Source organism: Artibeus jamaicensis, unplaced genomic scaffold, assembly GCF_021234435.1.
Source record: "Artibeus jamaicensis isolate MK-2021 breed Jamaican fruit bat unplaced genomic scaffold, CSHL_Jam_final scaffold_537, whole genome shotgun sequence".
NCBI lineage: Eukaryota > Metazoa > Chordata > Mammalia > Chiroptera > Phyllostomidae > Artibeus > Artibeus jamaicensis.
In genome coordinates this window covers 38,822,489-38,841,959 of record NW_026522047.1, presented here as the reverse complement: position 1 = coordinate 38,841,959, position 19,471 = coordinate 38,822,489, and the positions used below count along the sequence as shown (strand labels likewise).

The window sequence follows — 19,471 nt, the reverse complement described above, 5'->3', positions numbered from 1 at the left end:
GGGGCTGTCTTTCCAAGGATGTTTCTATGGTAAACATTGTTGGAAGGCAGAAATAATGTCTCCGGAAAAATAGTCTGGTGATCTCACAACTATGAAACATTCAGGTTCCCTCCGCTTCAGGCCTTTTGAGCCCTCCTCTACTGCAGCCTCCTGTGGCCTTCATCTCATGGGCTTGTGGGAATTAAAGGTGCAGGAAACAGGGCCCAGATGATAGTCTGACTGCTGCTGTTGCTGTTAGTCATAAACTGCCCTTCGTCTCTGGCCTTGGAGTCTCACTCATCTACCAGAACTCATAAAACTGGCAGGCTAACTCGTTGGTTCGCAAGTAGGCTGAAATGTCTTACCTTTTATAGTTCTTGACAGTTTTCTTCCCAACTTTTCCTCAGAATAATCCTTTCTCCACAATGCAGAGGGGATGAATACCACTAATTCCTTTGCCTTCTGCAGTGTTTCTTATACATGATTCACAGCTCCCCTACTCAGAGCTTAACCATTAGGGTTCCTGAGAGATTCCATATGAATTTTAGAATGGATTTTTTCTATGTATGCATAAAATACCGTTGGGGTTGCATTAAATCTGTAGATCACTTTGGGTAGTCCTGACATCTTCACAATGTTGTCTTCTAATTCATGAACACAGGATAGCTTTCCATTGATTTGTATCCTGTTAACTTCTTTCAGCAGTGTTTTATAGTTTTCAGTCTACGAGTCTTCCACGTCTTTGGTTAAGTGCATCCCTAAGTATTTTATTCTTTTTGATGCTACTGTAAATGCAATTCTTTTCTTAATTTCCTTTTTGGATAGTCATCTGATTTTTCTTAAAAAAGAAAGAAAGAGAAAGGAAGGAAGGAAGGAAGGACGGATGGACAGATGGCCTGGCCATATTATCATATTAAGCTTCCTCTCCTGCATGCTAGTAGACTTTCGAGCTGAAGAGCAGCTGCTTCCTGTAGGAGGGATGTAAGTTTTCCAGTCCCTGTACAGCCAGTCTTCCTCACATTCCCTGCTTTGCTTCTGAAGGCATTTGGGTTTTGGGCCTCTTGTTCTGATGTCCCCAGTGGGGGTCACACACTGCTGTGATTCATTGAGAAGCTAAGATGGTAAAATACTCTGGTACAGATAGGCAACTTAGCAACTTGAGACAAGTGAAATCTAAGCTGATTTCCCATGTTCCTGAAATTTATATTGTTTTATTGCAAACATCTGCATAAAAACTTTCCTGAAATATAGTGTGTGCTTTTTTTCTCTAAAATACAGGATGCAGAGCATAATTTAAAGTTTTCTTTATGATGTCCAAAATAGGCAATGATTACCGTGCTGCGCTGAGTGATAAAGGGGTATGCTCAGGAGGTAGTGAAGCACGGAGGGCTGTTTGTCCTGTGTGTAAATGTCCGCAGAGGCCCGTGATTGCAGGGTTCTTACATTTGCTAGGCATTTGTTGTTTCTTTTTAAGAGGTTCCTCTTGTGCAATCTACCCTCACTTCCTAGTTGATGCTTCCAGCACAGTGTGGGCCGTGAGCAGATAGCCACATTAGTTAGAAATGCACAGGTTAACAATGGAAAGAAAAGGTTCACACAGTCACTTCATTGCTTTAGAGCTTAGTCACAGGTTGCAGGACCCCGGTGAGCTCACTCACAGGTGGCAGTAAGGGACTGAGAGCCAGGAAGGCCATAGTCGCAGCAGCCGTGGAGTTGACTGGGAATGGGCAAGGCAGCAGGGCAGGTCCCATTCCTGTGTGCGCAGCCCGCAGGAGCACGCTGCAGGCCCGACCCCAGGGTCCGGGGCTGTGGAGACTGCCTGGCTTCGGGGGCACGGAGGCTCTGCCGGTGGTGCTGTAGTAGAAAAACAAAAAACATTCTTTTGCTCTCTCTATCTGGGCTCCCCCTTGAGTGCCCAAATTAATTTCTCAAAGGATTGAATACAATTTTATTTTTCCCCCCAAAATTCACTTTGGATTATGTCCAGGAATTACTTTTTTTCTCTGTGGAAAGATTTTATTTGTTGTAACTTTTTTTTCTCTATGAACCTTTTTAAAGACAGTAATGGAGAGAACAGTACAATTAACCTCCATATCCTACTACTCAGCTCACGTCAGTTATCAACTTTGCTATTTTTGTTTCAGTTCTCCTTCCCACATGGGTGGGGGTCATAGAGTATTTTAAAATACTGATTATTTTGATTTCCAGGACGCATTTTTTACAATAAAATAATAGGCTAGAATACCTTCCATCTTTCATCAGCCATGAGCCATAGCACCAGCAAGGAAATTTAGAAGTAATATTTCCAGTCTTTCCAACAACCCTGTAAGGCAAATTATTCCCATTTTTTGGATGAGAAAATTGAGGTTCTGCCTTAATTTGTGTATGAAAGAAAACAGGCCAGGTGGTGGCACATTAGTTAGGGTGCATGCAGTCTAGGCTATGGTAACAGAAAAGGCCAAAATGCAAAAGCCTAAATAACGTGTGTCTTTTTCACCTAAAGCTTCACCTATGTCCAGACTGTTTCAAGGACTAGCATGGTGGTTTGGTGGCAACAGAAACCTAGACTTCATCTCTCACTGTGTTCCGCTCTTCTCAGCAGCACAGATCAAGATGGCTGCTCCGGTTCCTGCCATCAGCTGGCATGGAAAAGGGAATAGCGGAGGGTATGCCAGTTCCCCTGAAGGGCACCATCCTGAAGTTGCCCACCATTGCTGGGAGCTTAATCACATGGTTATACCTGCAGGGAACACTGGGAAATGTAGTTTTTATTTTGGGCAGCCCAAGACCAACTAAAAATTAGGGATTCTATTACAAGGGAAGGAAGGGGAACAATCAGGAGTGCTTTCATGGATAGAAGAAAGAGTTTTTTTTCTAAGTCAAGGGTATGAGTTTGAGTGTTTCATTTTGGCTTCAACTGCAGTCCATTTAGTAAACCTAGTGGTACCTGATTAAATTAGAAATGGATATCCTTTGGTGATGAAGGACTTCAATTATTTAGTTCTGTGCCCATAAGATTGCTTTTGTTCCTTTTTTTGCGTTTAGAACACTTATAACCATACTATTCTTTAAAAATGAAATTTATTTTAATAGTAAATTTATATTATGTGATTTAATTCCATTATCCAGAATGGAAAGACCCCAATTATATACCATCACAGCACTGCCAATGATGGTTTCAGATTCAGCTCTACTCTTTAACACTTGGCTGGCTGTAGATAAATTACTTACCTTCTTTAAGTCTCCTTTTCCTTTTTACAAAATAGAAAAACTCTTATGACCTCAGTTGTGCAGACTAATTACATGATGGACGAAAGTTCTTCGCTCACAGTGAACACTCAACAAATTATATCTACATAACAGATACATATGTAGTATTTCCTGACAATCCTGTCCTAGTTAATTCCTATGATTTCTAAAAGCAATAATCACAGCATTTTCATACCTATCACTTACCCTAGTGAGGAATCTCACTGGTACCCTGTGAAATATGTAGAGCCAGTAATACTTACACTTCTACTTTTCCTGCTTAGGAAATACAAAGTGGGTGATGGATTTGCTTGCCCAAGGTCATCTCTTCTCCCTTATTTGGATCCTGCTAGTGCATTTAAGCCTGCTCTGCTAGCTACCATGTTAAACCAATGACAAAAGAGCCCTCTTTCGGCCCACAACGCCCTCCACCACCACCTAGCTCTTGATTCCCCTTTCAACTAAGCTTTTCCAAAGTAGTTGGCGCATGCTGCCTACACGTCTTCACTTCTGGTTTGCTCATCAACCCGCCCCATTTGACTTGGGCCTCTTCACTGAATTTGCTTCTGGCAAGAGCCTGACCTTCAGGTCTCTGCTTCCTCTTACTCCCGCCCCAGACAATCTTATCCATTCTTGTGGTTTCAGATGCTCTCCCAGAAGTTCATCACCCACTCAGACCAGTTTTCTGAGCTCCAGTCCCAATTACTCTTGGGGTGAGAGTGGAGGACAGGTTAGCAGAACCCTTTTCATGAGTCTGGTTATAAGACAAAGAGACCATGAACCAGAGAGGCAACAGGATAAGAGAGAGTAGGAAAGGTGCTGGAAAAGACCCCCAGGGCTTGGAGATTGAAAGGCTATGCGGTAATGAAGGAGAGACAGTCAAAGGTGACTCTAGGATTCTAGCATTTGGCGTCCAGGGATAATGTGGATACTCTCGGGGAAGACTGGCAGGGGATCTAGCAGAGGTGTGCAGTTAAAGACCTGAATGCGGGGTAAAGACAAAGCATTTACATGAAAAAGTCTTTTTTTTCCTTCTAGTTTTCTCTGCCTGCTGAACTGCCCACACATTTTCCCCCACTTCTAGCCAGGACCTGCATAGTAGCACCATCTCTGCTTGGACACAGCCAGAAACAGACTGAAAGAAAATAGTTTCGCTTCTCCACTGGGGTATATCACGATCCCAACCCACAATGAGGCATTGATAGAAAATTTTTAGAGCACCAACATGGACTTCTAGGCTCCTGTAAGCATTTCTTACAGTTAAATCTATGATTCTACTAGCCTAGGAGCTAAGTTTTGGAGCTTCAAAAAAATCGCTGAAGAATTCAACAACCTCTGAAAATTTTGAATATCTGGAAACTTTTCTTTCTGGAATCAGGGCCTAATGAGGTTGTAGTTCATGGACTTGGCCACATGGGAGCAGTATACACACACTCACCTTTTCTTAAACCAGTATGGCTTTTTTGCGCACTTAGTTCCCCGCCGTCACCACCCTAGTACAGACCCTGAACAATTTACCTTCACACCACTAACACTTCCTCACCTCACTCCATGCATGAGAATACCGAGGGGCCACCCACTTTCTGAAGCCATCCGACAACTTCCTTGCAGTGTGGTCAGTTAGCCGCCTGTCTCTCCCACACTTTCCCTGCTCTTCCCAGTTTACTCTGACTTGCCCTGTCTCACCAAGCCCTGGCCAAGATCCTCCTGGACACCCACTTGGCCACCTTCTGAATGCTGTGCGGTCACCAGCATTACTACCAAGATTCCAAGTGAGTGTTGGGACCACGATGGGTGGGTGGAAAAGGACAGTTGTGACCATGAGCTCCCAGCAGATGGTTTGTAAGTTACCTTTTTGGGACAGTGGGCCCCAGGCTCAGTGACGCTGGTTTTCAGTCGACCTGGGGTGGCACCCAGGTATCTGCATTTTAAAAGCTACAGGTAGTCCATTGATCATACTTTGAGAAATATTGCCTTTCTGACTTGGTGGCCAGATGTGTTAGATAAGTCTCCATCTTCTTTGCAGAAAATGGGGAGAATTAAATAAAGGCATGCAAGCTGGGTGCTTCCTTTGCACAGTGGTTGGCATTTAGACATGCTCACCAAATACTGGCATTTCCTGCTGTTCTCCTGGGGCAGCTGCTCAGCTGGGCCTGGGGATGGAGGTCCGGACGTGTCATGGGGGCGGCACCCCTGCAGGAGCTGCCATCCTCAGGGCCGACCTCCCGAAGGGCATCCTCCGACTGGGCGAGGTCCTGGGCCTTCACAGGACACAGAATGAAGACATTTGGGGTGGGGGCCCTGGAGAGGAGCATTAAGGATGTGGGGGACACTGAGCACACATCGACTTTTTGACCTTACACTAAGCCCAGTTCGCCTCTTTCTGTTCAGGACGAAGTCTGGAATCTTGTTAGTGACACGGGGAGGAGGTCACTCAGTGCCCTTGGGTGACTGCCTTGGATCGTACTGCCCGACCGGCCTGAGTAAAGAGGTGAGGCAGCCTCTTCACTTGGGCAGTGAAAAGGGAAAGGCTGCTGGCTTCTGTGAGTGTTCCGCTGCTGCCCTCTGGCCCTGCCCCATCACAATTCGGGGACCCGGCCTGAGTTCTGCCAAGCCCCTGGTAAGTCACCTGGTGTCCGGTGCCCTGAAAAGGGGCTGGCACTTTAGGACATGGAGAAACAGGGGCTGAGAGTATGGGAGGCAGGTACAGTCTCTGGCTCTGAAATATGTCTGGAGGCTGGAGAGGAAGCGGCATCCTTGAAGTGTGCCTGCCCTCCAAAAGTCTGCAGGTGGGGTGGAAGGAGGAGGGAGGGGTGGTAGGGATTTCGGGGGCAGACGCCCCCAGAGGGCACATAGCAGAAGACGGCATCTGAGGTGGGTGAGCAGGTGCAGCGCAGGGAACGAGGGTGGCGTCTATTTCAGAGTTTATGGTAAGAGGCTGGAGCAGGCACACAGCACCACAGACAACACACCCCACCCTTTAAGGAAGTGGGGAGGAGAGCAGTAGGGGTGTGGTTAACTAGGAGGAGGGGAGGGGAAAACACAAACCTCTTACTCAGCGGAGGCCTCCGGAGCCTCCGCGAGCCCCTTACCTGCCGCAGCCCTGACGGACTCACCTGTACCTCCGCAGCCCCGCCTCACCTGGCCGCGCGGAGAGCCACCGCTGGAGCCGGCGCTTCCCTTCGCGTGAGTCCTCTCCCGCGATTCGGGCTGGGCGCCAGCCAGAAGTTGGCTGGGCAGGTGGAAGGGGTGGAGGTGGGTGTTTTGGAAATGTGGGTACCTAGACGGGACCCAGACCAAGTGCCTGGTAAAGCTGCCTGGGACCCAGCAGGCGGAGCTGCCGTACGCTGTCCTCCAGGCTCGCTAGTCATCCGCAGGGGGAGAAGGAGTCTATTTCGGAGTTAATTTGAGACTAAAAGGTGTTTCACCCCCATTTTCGTCTTAACATACTTGGAGGCAGGAGTCTGGGGGCCACGATGAGAAGGCACAGAAAGGTGGTCTGCCTCTAAAGGTCAGATCAGAGAGCCTCATGCAGGGCTTTTCAGAACCCTGCCTTGGGGCAACTCCCTGTGCCCGCCCTCTCCCCTTCCCCCATCCCTTCAGACGCCCACCTGGTCAGGCCTCCATGTGCACCTCGCTGCACTTGCATCCGCTTCTGGCCCCCAGAGAGCACCTTCCCAATCAAGCCCACACTGGAAGCAAGCAGGAGCCTGCAAGGGGAAGAGGCAGAGCTCCCGGGTGTGTGTGTGTGTGTGTGTGTGTGTGTGTGGGGCTAAAGTTCCCACTAGCTACCACACTGGTTCTTTGTGAAACTACCTCCTGTATGCCAGTAAAGGGTTAAATTCTGTGCTGCCTTCTCCTGTCAGGCTGTGCGTGGGCAAAGCCTTGGGTGGGTGAACAGGGAACATATGGGTGATGTTCTGAGCCCACCGAGCCCCACCACCTGCCCTAACCCTCCGCCATCTGATACCGGCATCTCCCCACAGCAGACTCGGAGCTCAGTGCAGTTAGACTCCTCTCAAAGGGTCAGGGGTCAAGGAGAGCACAAGGTGAGGCACGGCAGGGGCAGTTACAGGAGGGTTTGTAGCTCCGAGGAGGAAGAGCTGAGCTTTCTGCTGACCTGTGGCGGGACTTGAGCTGACAGGGGCAGTTGGTTGGCATGATCAGCTCGGGGACATGAGGAGGCCCCTCTGTGCCACGGTGGCCATCCTCACCTGAGTCCTGGCCAAGAAATGGTGCTGTGGACCAAAGCCCAGACTTTCACAGCCCCTCCAGGGGAGGGAGGAGAGGAGGCAGAGACAAAAAAGTCAGTCAAGATGGAAGGGAGGAAGGAAGTCGTCACATTGAAGAGACTAAACTCTGACAGGACGTTCTGCCTGCCTGCATTCATTCATTCATTGGACAAGCATTTACTGACTTCCTACTTGAGGCCAGGCTGGGTCTGGGGAGACAACAGTGTGTGTGACCCAGCCCCTGCTCTCTAGAGCAATGTAGTAGATGCTGAGGGTCTGGGTAGGAAGGAGCAGGGTGCTAACTAACCCAGTGCTGGAGGATTGTGGGAGGAGAGGGTCAGGGATGCACCCCAGAAGGCTTCCTGGCAAAAGTGATGCTAAGTGGAGACCTGAAGGATCCATAGGAATCAGCCAGGGAGGGGAAAGGGGGGGAAGAACACGCACGGAGCACAGCAAGTGCTAAGACAGTGGGCCAGAAGCGGCATGACACATCCGAGGAAACTGAAAGCAGCTCAGTGCTCAGCACATGGAGGGTGCAGGGGCGAGGTGAAGCAGGAGAGGTAAGTGCAGACAGCTCCAGAATGGCCTGCTCAGGCTGCCATGGCAACTCGGCTCAGAGCAACACTTGGGACCTGGAGCCAGGCCTGAGACTTCCCGGCATGCCTCCCACTCTAGGGTGGGCTGCCAGATTTAGCAAATAAAAATACAGGATACTCAGATTTGAATTTCTGGTAAGCAATGAGTATTTTTCAGCTATAAGTATGTCCCATGCAGTATTTGGGTATATATTTATATTTAGCAATCATTCATTGTTTATCTGACACTCAAGTTGAACTGGGTGATGGGTATTTTATCAGGTGCCTCTTCTCTAGAAGAAAGCTGGGGGCACCACTATGATGGGAACGGAAGGGTGGGTGGTGCCCAGGGGCCAGAAGAAGGGTTTCAGGACAGGTTCACCTTGTAATCAGTTTTCCTGGATTCCAGGCTGGAACTTCTCCATGGGCTGACAATGTTATTTCTTAAAAACACAAACAAATAAGAAATAATATTAATTCCTTGGTCAGCTCGTTCATCTCCGCAGCCAAAGGAGGATGGTACCCTCAGAAAGAAACTGGGCTTTGGGTTGGACCTGGCCTCAAATCGCAGGCTGGCCACGTGCTTGCTGTGAGGCTTCACAGAAGCCACTTAGCTTCTCTGAGCCCAGAATCTTGTCTCTGAAATGAGGACGAGACTCTCTGTCTGTTGGGCTTGTTGGGAGGATCGGTGGTAATGTATGTAGATTGCCTAGTGAGGACAAAAGAAAAAGTCGTGATATTAATTTCTGTAACACCTTCTCGAGGCCACCGGATTGGCAACCACAAAGTGCTCAGGGCTCATTTATTTCCATTTCCATTTCCGGAGCACTCAGAGGTCCCAGGGGGAATAGGTGATGTGGGGATCTTGCTTCCAGTGAGAGAGCAGGTTAGCTGCTGTCCAGAGAGGGAGAGTCAGAATCATTTTTTCAGCTTTGCTCTTCCCTTCCCATAGGACCGGCTTCATGGGGAGGAGATATCCAGCCCTCCTGATGGAGGGCAGTGGGTGGGGGGCGAGGGAGTAGCTCGAAGGAGAATTAACTGAAGGGAAATGTGAATGAATGAATTGAAAGAGAGAACCCACATAAAACATCTAGGACAGTGCCTGACACAGATGAATGCGCCTTGAAATTTGCCTGGCATCATTCCATTTCTACAATGAGTGCCTTATTAGGAAAATAGAGCTCAGGGGTAGGTAGATGAAGTAGGGGTGCCTTGAGAACCACGGCTGGACTTCAGCTGGGCGCATTTCTAAAAGCACAGTAGGGGCTTCCTGAAAGGGAACCAGAAGGGAGTTAAGAATCGGTAAGAGAAAGAGGAAATGGAAAGTGTGTTTCTCTTGTGGGAACCACTGGGTTAGAAATGGCCCCTTTTTCCAGTAGCTAAATCTCCCCATCCCCCGGCCCAGTGATAAGCCCTCTGTCGCTCATTCTTTAGAGTGGCATTTGCCAAATGATGTTTAGAGAAGCTCTGTGCCATAAGGCAGTTCTTGTGCTCCATTGGTGAAACGTTCGGATGCACCCTCTCAGAGATTTGTCCTCTGCGTGCACTGTCAAGGTCATGGAAAGTCCTGCAGAAAAGATGCCTGTGTCACTGGGCTTACTAGTGTTCCCTAAACTTGACTGTACAGCTCATGTGGGGGCATGAGGAGGACACCTGGTGCCGTACTAAAGACAGTAGTGTTCCCCGCGCAGTGACTATCGGTGCAGTTCCGGGCCAAGCTGGTCTTTCAGGGGTCATCATTCATCCCATCTTTCTAGCCAGGATGGACCTAGACTTTGAGGCATCCAGCTTACAGAAGATCCCGAGAGACTGAGCACTTGAGTGCCAGGGTCCCAGCCTCACACCTGCCCCATGAACACAGACTCCTCCCCCATCAGCCTTAATCTTCCTACTGCAACTTACACACCTTCCCATTGGTCAGAAGACCCGGGAAAAGATGCCCCTTAGCCCATAGCCCTCCCTGGTGTGGGCAGTAGCTTCCTGTGTCCTGAATTCTGCTGAGGCAAGAATGATTGATAGAGGTAGGGGAAGAGAAGGGACACACCTGGGGTGGACCCCAAGTCATAGGCCTCCTGCCTGCCCCTAGTGTTCATTCCCTTGCCCAGGATTTACGGGCTGACGAATGATGCTCTGAGGTGGCCACACAGGGGTGGCTGGAGCACAGTTACGTACCTGCTGGTGTACTCGGGGCTGAAAGGGTGGGAATGAAGAGGAGTTCTTTTTTTTTAAAGATATTATTTATTTATTTTTAGAGAAAGGGGAAGGGAGGGAGAAAGAGAGGGACAGAAACATTGATGTGCGAGAGGTACTGTACATTGATCAGTTGCCTCTCACATGCCCCCACCCGGGCACCCAGCCTGCAACCCAGGCATGTGCCCTGACTGGGAATCAAACCGGTGACACTTCAGTTTGCAGGCTGGTGCTCAATCCACTGAGCCACACCAGCCAGGGCTGAAGAGGGGTTCTTGTTGGCCTGGTGACTGGGAGTTTCCCTGAGACCCTGCCTCAGTTCTGCGGTAAAGCAGGGAGAGCAAGGAGAGATGCGGCCATCTCTGCAGCAGGAACGCAGTCAGTGGTCTGGCGATTGAGTGGTCTGGATCCCAGCTCCAGCTCCGGACTCAGTGTGTGACCTTAGGCAAATCCTTGAGCCCTGTCTTCCTCGCCTGCAAGACAGAGATGATAACAGGGCTTTGCGTGAGGGTGGAGTGGGGCTGTGTACTGGGAGTCAGATTCAAAATGTCAGCAGCCTCAAAAGCATGGGCAGGCACCTCACAGAACTGAGAGGAGCCATCGTTCTGAGTGGGGTCATGAGACCCCTGGCGTCGGGGAATGGGGGCATGGAGGAGTCAGGCAGCCAGGGGCCTGGGGTGGCAGACAGGTACCGTCCCTATAGACTATTTCAGTATTCAAACCTCCTAGATGGCCACACGCACCAGCTTAAAAATAGCCTTGTCAGTACCTAAAACATCCAGTCCTTTAACAGGCAGCACACAGTAGGCCTTCATTCTGTTTTAACTTACAGTAAATCTGAGCTGATGGGGAAACACTTTTTACCCACCGAGGAAAGAGGCCGGTGTCCGAGGGGCAGGCGTCCTGCGAGTGCTGTGGACGCGAGTCGCAGGGACAACAGTGTTTGTTTCTCGCTCCCCTTCCCTGCCCCTCAACTCACTGTGTTTGCTGAGCAGCCAGGCCTACTCAGCTCTTTAACCAGCAAAGAGCCTTCTCCAGCTGCCCATCAGACTCCAGAGTCTAAATGGCCTGTAAGGCGCCGAGAGAGCGATGGGCAGGAGAAAATGGCGGCTTCCCTCTCTAGGGTTCTCTGCAGAGCTGAGCTGTGCGAGGGGGTGGCGCTGGGGGAGGGGGCAGCTTCTTGAGTCACTCTGCTATTTCTCAAGGCATAAATTATTACTCACGATGACAGTTTGATTAAGAGACGCACTGGCAACTGCATGTTCCCATGCACTTTTTACCTAGACTCATGGTTGGAGAGCTAGGATTGCAGGGTTTTATCTTCGAGGGCCCCTCAGGCACGCTGTGAGCAGGCTGCAGGAAGGGACAGTCCTCTGGTTTGCCGGGTCTCTCCCAGCTCCTGCCTTCTCCCAGTACGAAGACTCCCACTGCTCTTACGAGGCAGTTCCAACATGATTGGAACTAAGACCGATGACAGCCACTACCCATGGAAGGGTGAGCCTCCCCCTCCTCTGTCTTGGCTACATTTCACTAACATTTTCCTCCTCGCCAATCCCCTGCTTCCCTTTTATGTTCTGAAATCTACCTAGACAGAATCTGGCAACATCACTCACTGGAGAGGGGATTCAGAGGGATGCACCCTGCCCAGGATTTAGAACTTGGGACTGGCTTCCGTTCTTGTCTTATGGACTGGTCTCCATTTCAGTGGGGGCAATTCTCCCAACAACTCTTGAGGGCGGGCACCAGGACTGCTGTCCCTCTTCCTCCAGCCCCTTCTTTCCCTGAGGGTCTTGTACCTGACTCTCGGCCTCCCCCAGCTGTTGCGATCACACTGTGACACAGGTGGGCCCCCAAGGCTCCTCAGAGACCCACTGGGAATTCTGCTCGGAGTTAGGGCTTTGCTCTTCTGGGTGGTTCCCTTTTCCAGTCGATCCCTCCTCCGGTCCTGGCCATTAGAAACATCACATCTTTTCCCAGTTTCTAAATTAATGCAGTTTGTCCCTCCCTAACCTCAGGCGTGTCTCTTTGTTCTCTGGGAGCTTTTGGAGCCAGGGCCTGGCTGCTCTCCCTTCAGCTCAGGTTTACACTCTCCCCACCCCCGGTTACTGCTCCAGGCAGGTTACAGATGATCCACAGGCACAGTTGAAAGTGCTCCTGCCAGTTATGGTCCGGGTCCCCGGCCCCTAGTGCAAGGCAGGCAGCATCCCAGCTTGCTTAGGCAGTGGTCAGCCTGGGCGGTGGGAAGGCAATCTGGAGTCAGGAGACAGGCCCCTAGGTTACAGTCTACCCTTTGCTGGCGGGGTGCCTTTGGGTGAGTCTCTTCACTCTGCCAAGCCTTGCTTTTCTCACTTGAAAATGAAGAAAGGGTGTGGCATCCCTCAAAGGGGCACTGAGAGACATTTCTGCCTCTTGTGAAAATGCCCTGTAAACTCCCACCAGGCACTCTCCCTGGAGAGATAAGGAGTCTGGGGTCACAAAGAGTTGGGCCTGTGTCTTTACTCCAGCACTTTCTACCCCTGTGGCATCGCCAAGTCACATAATCCCTCTGAGCCTTCATTTTCCTTTTTGTAGCTTGTGCTGGGCATTTGTTTAATATTTCTCCACCTCCTCACCCCCGTCATGCTCAGGGTATATTCTTATTTCCCCGAGTTTGAAGGACTGTATCTGTCCTCAATGAGTTTACAGTCTGGTAGGGGAGGTAATACGTAAAGATAAATAGCTGTTAGACGAGATGGAGACTTATGGTGACATAAAAGAGGTACTTATAAAGTGTAATGAGGTTAGAGGATGGAGAGATTGCTTCTATCTGGGTACTCTAGGAGTGCTTCCTGGAGGAAGTGGCATTTGGAAAAGCTCTGGAAGGATGAGTAGGGTATAGCCATAGAAATTTGGGATGGTGGTTATGTCAAAGAAGAGTGTAAGTAATAATAAAAGCAGGTGAGTGGGAAGTCCTCATTCCCGTGACTCATTTTGGGTGGAGCCAAGAGTACTGAAGGACAATGAAGATAAGGTATAAGGGTGGAAAGTAAGATAAAACTTGACCGTGGCAGCTGAAGAGGTTTGACAGTATTCCGAAGGCCATAGGGAGCGGTTGAACTTCACTCGGAAGGCTTCAGGGAGCTGTTGAGATGCTGTCTTGGGTGAAGGGAACTTGATTGGATTTGGGCAGCAGTGTGTAAGGTAGATCAGAGTGAAGAGCGCTCTCAAGAGGAGCAGGTAGGCCATTGTTATAAATAGTTTAGGTCTTAGGAGGCTGGATAAATTGTGTAATTCAGGATGATTTGGGGGTCCTGGAGAGGATCTGCCGGTCACGCGGAGCTTCTACATCCTCTGAGTTAAAATCAGTCCTTAGATAAATGTAAAAGACATAGGGAGCATCACATTGTCCAGGCTGTATATATAATTTGCCATTCCCCTTAATTTCCTTTCATGTTCTTGATTCATAGATAGGTGCTTTTCCTCAGACCTCGTCTGGCTGGGTATACGCTAAATGTCAGCCTGTCTAGAGGGCCAATGGTCATCTCCTCCAGAATCAAGGAGAAACAGGCACTTCAATCTGCCCCCATCCACCCTCGTTGGTTCAGACGACTCCTGGGCTCCCCCTCTAGCCTGACCCTCCTCCCTTGCTTCAGCCCTCCACTTGCAAGAGTCTGCAAGATACTGCCACTCAAGTAACCTGTCTGAAATGCAACATGTCAGGAACTAAATTCATCATTTTCTCACACCAAAACATCTTTTCCTTCTGGTCATTCCTTTGTCATTCTCGTAGGTACTTGGGCCAAAACCTTGGAGTTATCTTCCCTTTCTCTTCTCTGCTTTTCTCCACTCCTATCTTCCCCCTCACTAATGGGTCCTACAGATTCTACATGCCTCTCATTCCTTCCCTCCCTTTTCCCTGGCTGGCCCTGCTGTAGCCAAACCTGTTGCCTAATATCACCCAACATTACCCAAGAGCCTCTCCCCTTCCTAGCTCTAGTTCCCACAGTGCCTCTGGGCAAACGCAGGCCCCTTACGTTTACTACCCAGTTCCCTCCATAATGAGACCTTGTCTACCCTGCTCACCTATTTCTCCCCATACTCTCCCCATCTGCTCTCTGGTCCCCATCAAACCTTTGCTCAAGTCCTGTGTCCTGCCCCGAACGCCCGCCCAAGCCTGACGCCCTTGGCTTAGCTCCTGACCTGGGAAACCTCCTGCAGTCTCTGGGTTTGGACTTCGGGGTGTGAAATTCCTTGGGGCAGGGAGGTGCTTTTCCCTGGACTCCCCTTCCCAACCTCCTCAAGTTCCAAGAAAAGGAGAGTGCCATCTCCCTCTTTGTCTACGCACTTGTGCCTGGTTCACCTGTGGCAGATGTGATCTTCGTCATCGCCAGTGCTGGGCAACACGACAGCCAGTGACCAGCATGGGGACCACACTCTCCCTAGAGACTGGGGTGCATTCCTTGCCTGTCCAGAACATGGAGCCCAGCGGGAGGCGGTGTGTAGAGCAGGAGCTCGATGATCCCTCTGCTAAACTCCTCTGTGTCTCTCTAACCCGTCACACCCTTGCCTTCCCCTCTCCCTCGTCCTCCAGCTTATTGAGCACATCTAGGCCAGGCTAAATGACCAAACAAAGAAAGGAGTAGGAAAAAAGATAGGGTGTCTTTATAGAGGGCAAACTCGCTGTAGGGGTCCCAGAGAAAGATGTGCCGGGCCGTTTCGGTAATCTGGACTTTGACCTTTAGGAACTGCACGTGGAGCTTTCTGGGTTTTGTGTGCCAAAGACCTGAAAATACTTAATCCACATTGACTCTTTCATCTCCAGTGGGTGGTCCTCTGTTGTCCCCAGAATGCCTCTCTGTTTACTTCTCTGTGCAGAAAAATCCTCCCCACGCCTGTTGGACAAATGCCTAGCTACCCACCTGTGTTCGCTTCTAGAAAAAGGTGTGGGGGACAGAGAGGGCACTGCCCTGACACAGGGAGTTCTGGGGAGCCCTGGGTCTGGTCACTGGTGGCTCTGTCACTGTCCCACCACATGACCTTGATTGAGTCACCTGGGTAAGCCTGGTCAAACCTCAGGGTTTTCATTTGCACATACAGCAAGTGTGGGAGGGGGGGAAATGGACTTGTTAACAATGGAGAGTTTTCATCCAAAAGGATGTTGGGAGAAAGCCCAGTAAATAAACAGGGTTACAAAAGGCCCTCCCAGAGTTGGTGCAGGGAGGGCAGGTGCCTGATGGATGCTGGACTCATTTCTGCGGTCCCTGGGCACTGATCATCTTGGCTCTTTCTCAGTTCTCCAGTCATGAGGTCCTTATTGCTTATGTGTGACAGACGCTGGAGGGTGGGTCCGGATTCAAGTGGGTTCAGCAAAGAATGATCTCAGGGAGGGAGTCGCACCTGGGCCATGGCAGGTGCATGTGCTAGAGCCAGGTGGTGCATGCACGCAAGCGCGGAGAAGAGACGCACAGCGTGCCCCTCGGAGCCAGTGCACCTGTTTCTGGGAGGGGAGTCCAGGGCTTTCTCTGAGCGCCCTGACATGAAGAACGATGCACAAAGCTTTACCATCATTTTTGCAAACTTTTCATAGTAGTTGCCTCAAGCTCAAGCCTCGTTTCCATTCAGACGCACTAGGCTGTAAGCTCCACTGAGGCCAGAACCCTCTCTGCACTGGGGGTCAAGGTCGTGACTCCAGGAGGCAGCTGGTGCCCAGCACCCAGTCCAGATTTGATGAGCATGCAAGTGCCTCCCGGAAGGAGGGTTGTTGAAAAAGGTGACTGTGTGAATGTGTCAGGGTGATGTTTAACACTTCATTTTGGTGACACATGTTTTAAATCACAGACTATATAAAATAATACATAAAATTAAAAATACGGCTTTCCCCCCAACCCTCCCTGTGGGTACAACGTCCAGATGCCTCTCGCACGCCTTTGACATCACTGTCCCCCTCCTCCCAGAGCCTCTTCTGAACCAGCCCTCTGTGTTCTGACCCGCGGTGTTGTCCTGGAGAGCTGGCTGTTCTCATTAGGCCAGAAGGTCCTTGTTTAATTAATTAGTTAATTAATTAAAGTGTAGTTAGCATGCACTCTTCTATTGATTATGTTAGTTTCAGGTGTCTAATATAGTGATTCAGCCTTTTTATACCTTACAACGTGACAACCCCACTAATTTTTTTCTTTTAATAATGGCTTTTTTGGAGATACCATAAAATTCATCCTTAAACAATGTACAGTTTGGTGAATTCACAGGGTTGTGCAACCATTGCCGCTGTGTCTTTGAAGAACATTTCATCACCCCGGAAAGAAACCATGAGCGGTCAGTCCTTATTCTCCCCATCCCCTTTGTTCCTGGCAACCACTGATCTACTTTAAATAGAATTTGCCTATTCTGGACATTTCATATTAATGGAATTGTGCAACATTGTGACCTTTTGTGACTAGTTTCTTTCACTTTGCATAGTGTTTTCAAGGTTCATCCATGCAGTAACCCGTATTAGTCTATCATTCCTTTTTTGCCAAATAATATTCCATCACGTGGCTGTGTAACCTTTTGTTTATCTACTTATTTGTTGGTGAAGATTTGAGTTGTTTCTACTTTTTGACCATTATAAATACTGTTGCTAGGAGCGTTGGTGTACAGGTTTTGGTGTGGACACGTATTTTCATTTCTCTTAGTTTTATACCTTGGAGGAGAATTGTGCGGCCCCTTGATGACTCCATGCTTAGCATTCTCAGTGACTGCTGATGTGCTTTCCACAGCAGCGGCCCCATTCTACGTTCCCACTGCCCGTGCGTGGCAGTTCCGGTTTCTCCCCATTCTCTCTGACACTTGGTTATTGCCTGTAATTTTGATTACAGCCATTCCAGTGGGCACGGAGTGGTATCTCATTGTGGGTTTAACCTGCGTTTCCCTTATGGCTAATGACGTTGAGCATCTTTTCATGTACCTACTGGCCATTTGTATGTCTGCTGTGGAGAAATGTCTAATCAAATCCTTTAGAAGGTATTTCTTTTAGATATCCACAATATACCACTTGGTATATTGCTTTCAAATGACCTTTGAACTGTTTGTTCACAACAAAATTCAGTACTTGCAATTGTGAGGCTAGACTGCCAAGGAAAGTTACTAACCCTACATTAGAGTGCTGTGCTAATGAACCTGACCATTCCACCCCGTGACCTTTGTCAATGTCTGAGACTTGCATTGACTGAAGTGGTGTCAGACTAATTAATATTTTCCCCCAAACAGTGTATTTTTGTTCAAAACAGAGAAATTGAGAAAGAATTCTGTCAGAGCTAGAATATAAACTTCCTTTTTTCTGACAGGTAGTTTGGGAGAGGTGGAGAGTTTTACCTTATATTTAAACATGCATGATACTTAAAAATGGGTGGTGGGTGGACAGATGGACACATGACTTTAGACGTGAATGAATGACTGACTGAAAGAGGAAGGAATGCAAGCCGGTAGGCAGTCGACCAAGCAACCACACTAATCTGACTCTCTTTATTCCCTCTTAATTCCTACCCAGAAAACCAGCATTGATCTTCGTCTTATACTCTACAGAATCATATTTAAAATTGTGTAGAAAACAGGTTTGCAGTCACAAGTTAGAAACAAAACACCGTATTTTCTATTGCCTGGAATATCTTTATCATCTCCTTTTGAAACGGGAGAACCTGAGTCGGCCCAGTTTCCTCTAGGTGACTGAGACACCCGAAGACTGAGTAACAGGACTGTAGGACTGATTCGGGGTCTGGCTGCTGGAGCAGGGCCTTTAGGGTTGTGATGTGACGCCAGGATGCTCTCAGGGTTTGCCTTGCTCAGGCCCCGAGTCCGCTGCTGCCCTTCCACCAGCCCGAGGACTTCAGGGTGGCTGGTGCCTCCCTTCAGGGCCTTTGCCTTCTCCCCTCTCTGTGGTGGCACAGTCACATCCTTTTCCAAACCACGCTCACTAGTGATTCACCAGTGAATTCCACACCCTGCCCTGTCCAGTCTTCCCCTTCGGTCTTCTCTTAAGAAGACACATGGGAACTGGAGAATAGGACTCTGGATTTTGGGGTAGAGTGAGGAGGGAGAGAGAGAGAACAGCGGGTAAAGGGACAAAAATGGCAGCTGTGGCTGGACATACGAAGAAGTGACAGAGACACGGGTGAAAGCTGTAGAGGTGGCTTTTAAAGGCACAGACTCTGGAGGGGGAGTGAGTGACAGTTGATACTGCTCTCTGGAGAGACCTCCATGGCAGCAACAGAAGGACAGGCTCCTGTGGCATTTGCTCTGCAGTGTGTCTGGTTGGAGTTGAGGTCCGGGAGCGAGGGACAGGGGAAGTGCGTGGGGACATGGCCTGGACCCCTCCCTTTACCAACGGTGGTCTGTACAGAAAGTCGGGGTTCAGGTCTGTGTGTGTCAGGCAGGTGTCTGGGTCCGCGCCGTGGGCTTCCGGTCGGTTCCTAGGTGAGATCCCAGGGACGGCGACAACTGGCCTTTCCTTCTGTGCCACCGCAGGGCTGAGTCGAAACTGTCCCCCCAAGTGGGTGTTTCCCTTGGTATTTAAACCTCTACCAGGAGGGAGAGTTTCCAGTCTTCCCCCTTGCAGTCCTGCTTCTGTTTTTTGAGGATGTGGGCTCAGTGGCTCTGATGTGGTGACTCTGAGAGCCACCCGGCTCCCCATTTCTCAGCACCTACTATGGGCCAGGTGCTGCGCTAGGCTCAGGGATGCAGATGTGAATGAGAGGCCGCCCTCCAAGTCCTGAGCAGTGCGAGCAGTCCCAGCGGAACCAGCCGTGTCGTGAGAGGGTGGTCAAACGCCACAGGCATGAAGGCACCTTCCCCTGGGGGAGGCTCAAAGGGCTTGGCAAACGAGGTGCTTCCGGGAAGGGCTTTGACGAATGGATAGGAGTGCACCAGGCAGAAAACGGGCAGGAGGTGCTCTTCCAGGTAGAGAGCACAGCGTGTGTAAAGATAAGAAGGCACCGAAAAGCTTGGCCTGTTTGGGAAGCTGTGACCCGCTCGGGGAGGCTGAATCCAGCAGGACTGAGGAATCGCCCTTTGTCATGGTCTCTTGGCATTGGACATTATTCTCTAACAGCAGGAAACTATAGGACATGTAAGATAATCACATACATAGGCTATATCACTTGCTATGGGAGTTTTTAACCAGGGTAGAGAGTCAGATTTTATTTTGGAAAAGAGGACTCTGGCCCTGGGTCAGAGCAGCTCTGGTGCCAGACAGAGGAGGCTCTGGATTGGTGACCCCGAGACAGGCATTTCTGG

General features: G+C 49.6%; 1 protein-coding gene and 1 long non-coding RNA gene across 5 annotated transcripts in view; one reads left to right on the top strand and one right to left on the bottom strand.

The window, feature by feature from the left end:
* Positions 1-1,170: 1,170 nt before the first annotated feature.
* Positions 1,171-6,914, bottom strand: LOC119044627 (uncharacterized). The gene is made up of 4 exons (XR_005081648.2): positions 6,840-6,914; positions 6,345-6,460; positions 5,332-5,489; positions 1,171-1,833 (listed from the first exon to the last, which is right to left on the bottom strand). It is a non-coding gene; the product is annotated as an uncharacterized LOC119044627 (long non-coding RNA).
* Positions 6,325-19,471, top strand: part of PTK2B (protein tyrosine kinase 2 beta) — a 116,219-nt gene continuing 103,072 nt past the window's right edge. For 2 of the 4 annotated variants that reach the window (XM_053658268.1, XM_037139095.2), the window contains exon 1: positions 6,325-6,414. The gene's annotated coding sequence lies outside the window, so the exon portion shown is untranslated. Of the gene's footprint in view, positions 6,415-6,883; positions 6,954-19,471 lie in introns of those variants that run through there. The other 2 variants (XM_053658262.1, XM_053658267.1) reach the window with 2 other exon arrangements.